Source organism: Etheostoma spectabile, chromosome 10, assembly GCF_008692095.1.
Source record: "Etheostoma spectabile isolate EspeVRDwgs_2016 chromosome 10, UIUC_Espe_1.0, whole genome shotgun sequence".
In the NCBI taxonomy this organism is placed as follows: domain Eukaryota; kingdom Metazoa; phylum Chordata; class Actinopteri; order Perciformes; family Percidae; genus Etheostoma; species Etheostoma spectabile.
The window spans coordinates 8705155-8712840 of record NC_045742.1 but is presented as its reverse complement, the minus strand read 5'-3'; the positions used below and the strand labels follow the sequence as shown (position 1 = coordinate 8712840).

Genomic DNA, 7686 nt, shown 5'->3' with positions numbered 1-7686 from the left:
CGCGGCCGCCACGGCGAAGAACACAGAAGAAGGTATTGAATGCAGCTAACTTCAGTTGGTAGAGTAACAGCGTGAGATGGAGCTGCTGTACCGAGACCGGGACCTGGACCTGGGCCAGAGATGTGACCCATGGCCAGAATATCATAGTTCATAAAAATGCAGCGCAGTGAAGAAACAGACGTTTCATACACACGACGTGTGTGTCCGCCATTCGACCCGTGCTGGACCCGTTCATAATGAGTCAGCCGTCTCTCTGTGAGTAGCGTCCATCACACTCCCTCTCGCAGTTATAAATAGCCTATGTGACAATAAAATTAGTTTTGGTTAAAATCAACAAATAATCGTGAGAATAATCGCGATCAAAATTTTGATCAAAATAATCGTGATTATCATTTTTGACATAATCGTGCAGCCCTAAATGGTATGACAACTAATAAGATAGTTTCTTCCATGTTGGACTCTTTGCACCTCTTTGTTCCCTTTGACATGTAATTGGTCAGTGTCATTGCATATTAAAGCTCACTCAAGTTGAGCCCCATACGAAAGAACAGAGCAAACATAATTTGCCTCAACAGATTGCAGACATACAAGTGAAATGAATTGATTTTGGTTTGAATTTTTACTGCAATACATGCTGGTGTTAATGGGCTCTCAGGATGTCTCAGGCCTTCTCTATCAATTGCAAAAGAACAATGTGTGCTGCACGAATCAGCATAGGCAACCCAGCTAGAATGAGGAACCCTTTGCTTTGATCAGAACCTGCAATGACAACTGTGTGGGCTTAATTCTCTTTGACTGTGACTTCCTCATCTCTCGCTGTTGACTGTGCTTCAGAGAGAGAGAGAGAGAGAAAGTGAGAGAGAGAGAGAGAGGTAAATGGAGCATCTATTTCTGTCTGTGCTTCCCTATTGCAGTGGACCCTTTTGACTAGGACCCCCATATGCCTCCTTCCTCAGTGGGAGGAAGGTGGGCCCACAAAGCTTTACACTCCTATTCCCACAGCACACCCACTTTCAGAGCGCAACATTTTTGTAGGTCTGTGCATCTCTCTCCCCAGAAGGGACACTGAGGAGAACCATGATGTTGAAACAACCAGGCAATGCGTAACTTGCACAGTGGAACCTGAAGGGAGTTGTACAAGACTGTGCAAGACTAGAAAAATGTAATACATATTTCAACTTGATATAAAGCAGATACAGTTTGGAGTGACCGATATAAAGTATATAATGGAGTGACGTCTGTGCTGCATATCTCCCACTCTGAGGAGGTCTAGCTTTTTATCAAGTTAAGTTTATCAAATACTTATTACATTCTTCTGTTCTTCAACTATTTAAATGTATGTCTTTGCAACTAGATCACAGTCATACTGTATATGATGAATTTATAAGAAGGGGACATACTGTACATACTAACAGGGAACATTTGAACTTCTCTTTCCCACTAACACACATGTTTTGGCTCTTGGGCACAGGTAAGTAATTGGACAGCAGGGGCCCATAGCGGGTGATTCTCCTCTGTTTAATACATTTTTTGCAAAGACAGGGTCTGAGCACCCACACATCATTCAGTATGCGGGTCCAGCTTGGAGTGCATCGTATCCCTTATGGCCATTGCCTCTGGTTACAACTAACAGTGGAATCCATCAGACTGTAGAGCATGTGTGTATTAATATTTAAAGTGCATGCAACCACCTGATTGGGTAGTCGGTGCATGCAGCTTTCTCATGTTTCTGAACAGGGCTTTATTATTGATGTCTCGTACTGAGCCATGGACATATTCATAAACTGGAGCTACATCAAGGAAGCTTCTGTTTCCTGATTATCAGTAGCTATAAGAAAAAGAGAAGTTATTTCTCACTTTAATTTGGACATTGGGTGAAATTGTCCAGATTCATGAAATGTGTTTAGAACCACTGACAGAGAAACACTAAACAGCTTTTGAAAACTATGTCTGAAAAACAGGATTTTCTTAAGCCATGCACTATTGCAAAAATGATAATGTGTAAATTCTAACAATTTCATGATTTCAATTTTAAATCAAAAGAGACAAAAATTAAGGTACAATCTTGAATTTTGAATTAAAAAATGGAATCGTTGATGCTGCCATGCTCCCATGTCACATCCAGTTGGCTTGCCAAGCAGAAAAAGACAACGTGTAGCCTGCATGGATGTATTAGGAGAACTTGATTTTACCACCACTCTAGCGGAGGCGCTAATAAACCGGTCAGTTCGTCAACACTAGGCCAGTGTTGACGTACTGCCGGTCAACCTCCTCTTATTTAGCTACAGCCAGTAAAAAACACAGCGTGACAACTGCAGATGCACAAGACCCATTGACAAAACTTGAACCCCCCCAGTGTGGAAGTATTTTGGACTTCCAGTGAGTTACTGTATGTTGACAACGTTCACGTTAAGCCACAGTTTGTAAGCTCTGCTATTTGAGTGTACCATATTCTTTCACTGGCAGCATGACTAACATGGTTATCTGTGTGGTATATGTTCAACTGTTCGGTATTAGTTTGTTCCATCCATCTTCATCCGCTTATCCGGTATCGGGTCGCGGGGGCAGCAGCTCCAGTAGGGGACCCCAAACTTCCCTTTCCCGAGCACATCAACCAGCTCCGACGGGGGATCCGAGGCGTTCCAGGCCAGGTTGGAGATATAATCTCTCCACCAGTCCGGGTCTTCCCCGAGGCCTCCTCCCAGCTGGACGTGCCTGGAACACTCCCTAGGGAGGCGCCAGGAGGCATCCTTACCAGATGCCCGAACCACCTCAACTGGCTCCTTTCGACGCGAAGGAGCAGTGGCTCTACTCCGAGCTCCTCTCGGATGACTGAGCTTCTCACCCTATATCTAAGGGAGACGCCAGCCACCCTCCTGAGGAAACCCATTCGGCCGCTTGTCCCTGGATCTCGTTTCTCGGTCATGACCAGCCTTCATGACCATAGGTGAGGGTAGGAACGAAAATTGCCCGGTAGATCGAGAGCTTTGCCTTCTGGTCAGCTCTCTTTTGTCACAACGGTGCGATAAATGGAATGTAATACCGCACGCTGCTCCGATTCTCCGACCAATCTCACGCTCCATGTCCCCTCACTCGCGAACAGACCCCAAGGTACTTAAACTCCTTCACTTGGGGTAAGGACTCACTCCCCACCCGAGAAAGCACTCCATCGGTTCTGCTGAGAACCATGGCCTCAGATTTAGAGGTGCTGATCCTCATCCAGCCGCTTCACACTCGGCTGCGAACCGATCCAGGGAGGTGCTGAAGGTACAGACCGTATGTGCCATCAGGACCACATCATCTGCAAAAGCAGCGATGAGATCCCGAGCCACAGAACTGCAACCCTCCCCGCCCGACTACGCCCCGATATCTGTCCTAAATATTACAAACAGGATTGGTGACAAAGCGCAGCCCTGGCGGGGGCAACCCTCACCTGGAACGAGTCGACTTACTGCCGAGAACCGGACACAGCTCTCGCTTTGGTCTACAGAGATTGGATGGCCCTAAGAAGGGACCCCCTACCCCATATTCCCGCAGCACCTCCCACAATTTCTCCCGGGGGACCGGTCAACGCCTTCTCCAGATCCACAAAACACATGTAGAATGGTTGGCATACTCCAGGCCCCTCCAAGATCCTGCGAGAGTAAAGATCTGATCCGTTGTTCCACGACCAGGACGGAATCCGCATTGTTCCTCTTCAATCCGAGGTTCGACTATCGGCCGAACCCCTCCTTCCAGCACCTTGGAGTAGACTTACCAGGGAGGCTGAGAAGTGTGATACCCCTGTAATTGGCACACCCCTCGGTCCCCTTTTTGAAGAGGGGAACACAACCCGGTCTGCCACCTCTAGGCACCGTCCCAGACTTCCACGCAATGTTGAGAGGCGTGTCAACCAGACAGCCCTCCACACCCAGAGCTTTCAGCATTTCTGGACGGATCTCATCAATCCCTGGGGCTTTGCCGCTGTGGAGTTGTTTGACTACTCAGCGACTTCACAGGGAAATTGACGACAATCCCCCATCATCCTCCAGCTCTGCCTCCACCAAAGAGGGCGTGTCAGCTGGATTTAGGAGTTCCTCAAAGTGCTCCTTCCACCGCCCTATTACCTCCTCAGTTGAGGTCAACAAGGTCCCACCCTTACTGTATACAGCTTGGATGATTCCTCGCTTCCTTCTGAGGTGGCGAACGGTTTTCCAGAAGCACCTTGGTGCCGACCGAAAGTCCTTCTCCATGTCTTCTCCGAACTTCTCCCACACCCGCTGCTTTGCCTCGTCACAGCAGAGGCTGCAGCCCTTCGGGCCGTCGGTACCTGCAACTGCTCCGGAGTCCCGAGACAACCTATCGGAAAGACTCCTTCTTCAGTGGACGGCTTCCTGACCACCGGTGTCCACCAGGGTGTTCGTGGGTTACCGCCCCTGAGGCAACTAAAACCCTAAGACCACAGCTCGCGCCGCAGCTTTAGCAATGGAAGCTTTGAACATGTCCACTCAGGTTCAATGCCCCCAACCTCCCAGGGATGCACGAAAAGCTCCGCCGGAGGTGTGAGTTGAAAGTCCGTCGGACAGGGGCCTCCTCCAGACGTTCCCAGTTTACCCGCACTACCCGTTTGGGCTTACCAGGTCTGTCCAGAGTCTTCCCCCACCCCCTGAACCAACTCACCACCAGATGGTGATCAGTTGACAGCTCTGCCCCTTCTTCACCGAGTGTCCAAAACATACGGCCTCAGATCAGATGAAACGATTAAAAATCGATCATTGACCTTGGCCTAGGGTGCTCTGGTACCAAGTACACTTATGAGCATCCCTATGTTCGAACATGGTGTTTGTGATGGACAATCCATGACTAGCACAGAAGTCCAACAACAGAAAACCCCTCTGGTTTAGATCAGGGAGGCGTTCCTCCCAATCACGCCTCTCCAAGTATCTCCATCATTGCCCACGTGTGCATTGAAGTCCCCCAGCAGAACATGGAGTCCCCTGGAACCCATACAGGACTCCATTCAAGGTCTCCAAGAAGGCCGAATACTCCGAACTTTGTTGGTGGCATATGCAAAAAACAGTCAGAGTTTTCCCCCCATCACCCGCAGGCGTAGGGAGGCGACCCTTCGTCCACGGGGTAAACTCCAACGCAGCGGCGCTCAGCCGGGGGCTTGTGAGTATCCCCACACCCGCCGGCGCCTCACACCAGGGCAACTCCGGAGTAGGACAGAGTCCAACCTACCAGGAGAACGGTTCCAGAACCGAGACTGTGCGTAGAGGTAAGCCCCACCAGATCTAACCGGTAGCGCTCACCTCCCGCACAAGTTCCGGCTCCTTCCCCCACAGAGAGGTGGACATTCCCGTCCCCGAGCCAGCCTCTGCCGCCCGGTTCTTGGTCCGTCGAAGCCCTGACCTTCGCTGCCACCCATATAGCAGCGCACCCGACCCTTTGGATCCTCCCCAGGTGGTGGGCCCATGGGCTGGGGGAGAGGTGCCACGTGTCTTTTCGGGCTGTGCCGACCGGGCTCCGTGGCAAACCCGGCCACCAGACGCTCGCTCACGAGCCCACCGTCTGGGCCTGGCTCCAGACGGGGGCCCCGGGCTTCCTCCGGGCGGGGTCTCTCTATCCCTTCCGTGCTCAACCATCGAAGTCTTTGAACCATTCTTTGTCTGGCCCCTCCCCTGAGACTCTTTGCCATGGGAGACCCTACAGGAGCACAAAGCTCCAGACAACACAGCCCTCAGGTTCATAGGGACACACAAACCTCTCCACCACGATAAGGTGATGGTTCCCGGAGAGGCTAGTTATTAGTTTGTTAAGACCCTTAATTGTTCAGAGAAGACTATGGACAATACTGTTTTATTGTTTTTTTGTGAACTTGAATGTCATCTCCTGTGAAGGAGACTGCCAATACAAAAGAGAAACTAAATGGCAGGTTATTTTGCTTAAGTTTCCAATTGACAAGATATGTTATTTTTCCATTATCTTGTTAATAAATGTGAATAAAGGTCAGATATTATATTGCATAAAAGTCTAGTCTAAAATGGCATAGCAACTTGTGCTTTAAAAACAAAATAAATGTAAAAAACAAGAATTAAATCAAATCGTGACCTTAGAATCAAAAATGTAATCAAATAGAGCAGGGGTCTTCAACAGGGGGTCCGCAACCCCTAGGGGGTCCGTGGAGGTACTGCAGGGGGTCTGATGATAAGTTTTGGGTTTGATTGGAACTTTTTTTAGATTCCCCATACTTCCCCACCCCCCCCCCCCCCCCCCCCCCCCCGCTTCCCCCCCCCACCCGCCCCACTGCCCACCCCCCCCCCCCCCCACCCACCCCCCCCCCCCCCCCCCCACCCCCCTGCAATTTTTCCACTAATTGAAATGTCTTAAATACACATTAACATGAATTAAACACTGTAGTAAACAGATAAATGGAGGCAGAAGAATCTTTCAGTCATCAATGCACACATGGCACTATAGGACCAGTTTGATATAACACAATTTTATACAATATATATAATTAGGGGGTCCCCGCTCCATCTCGCCATCAGTTTGGGGGTCCTTGGCCTAGAAAATGTTGAAGACCCCTGAAATAGAGGATTTGGAGAATCATGAGAATTTTTAGAAATTTGTTTCTGCTCCCTCATATTGGTACACACTAGAAGTTGTACACAGTGATCTTAAATGAACCCATCACATCAAGTGTAGTTTTTGCCATGTTCAGGATTCATTTCTCCCAACGGTCCAAGGTGAAAGGTCTCATTATGCAATGACTTTCTCAAAAGCCTTCATATGTGCAGCAATATAAATCTGAAAGGCTTAACAAGAAAAACAGAGGACGACACACTGTGGAAACTGACGGAGCAATGTACAAGGACAATCCCAAAGCTTTTGGTGCTGAAACTGTAATTAATTGAAAATAATTGTTCTGTTCACAGACTGAATTACATTAGAAAATGGTTTCAGAACTGTCTACATTATTTGGCGAGAGCTTGGTTTAACTTCCCTTTCAATATATTATAGATGATTACTTTGCTGATGGGAAAAAACTTTACTTTGAAACCCAGCTACTCATTCATAATGCCTTGAAATGAGTTACATTCAGAAATACTGACATTGTGGCTCAGCCTCTCATGCAAGGTGATTGTTACATTGAGTAAACAATTAATACTTCAAGATGTTTGTATCTTTTCCTTCTGGCTCTTTCTTTTGTTATATTACTAATGTGGCAATTTAATGAAAAATATAAAAAATGATTTGCTACAACAAACAACTCTGCAAATCCTAAGAGGATGTGTACATGGTAAACAATATGCCAAACCTTCATTATCAAGTGAGCAAATGCATGTGTGGTTTTAGGCTGGTTCGAGATGAGCCAGGTCTGCGCTGAATTGATCACCGCCCGTTGCATGCTGGTTAGATTTGTGTCCGACTTGATCCCTTGCTCTGACATCATGGACACGTGGGCAACAAGGATCTCACAAGACCAAGGCGGCCGCAGATTTGAGACGCAGGCAGCGCAGTTGCTTTTCACCAACTGCAAGACCCAGGCGGACCCAGAGCATGCTGGGAAACGCCAGCCTCTCAGCTGTTTTAACAGCTGATTGGTTCAGAATCAACTAAAAATGACGTTTTATATACATTTGTTATTGTTTTTGAATCAGAGGGATTTTAATTGCCATTTGTCTGATTTAAAGGCTTATTCTG

The 7686-nt window shown here is 48.0% G+C and overlaps 1 long non-coding RNA gene across 1 annotated transcript in view; it reads right to left on the bottom strand.

Annotated features, from left to right (window-relative positions):
- Positions 1-2654: 2654 nt before the first annotated feature.
- LOC116696536 (uncharacterized) overlaps positions 2655-7686 on the bottom strand; it is a 5590-nt gene continuing 558 nt past the window's right edge. Inside the window, exons 2-3 of the long non-coding RNA XR_004333764.1 lie at positions 2930-2933; positions 2655-2665 (exon numbers count right to left, since the gene is read on the bottom strand). This is a non-coding gene — a long non-coding RNA (uncharacterized LOC116696536). The remainder of the gene's footprint in view (positions 2666-2929; positions 2934-7686) is intronic.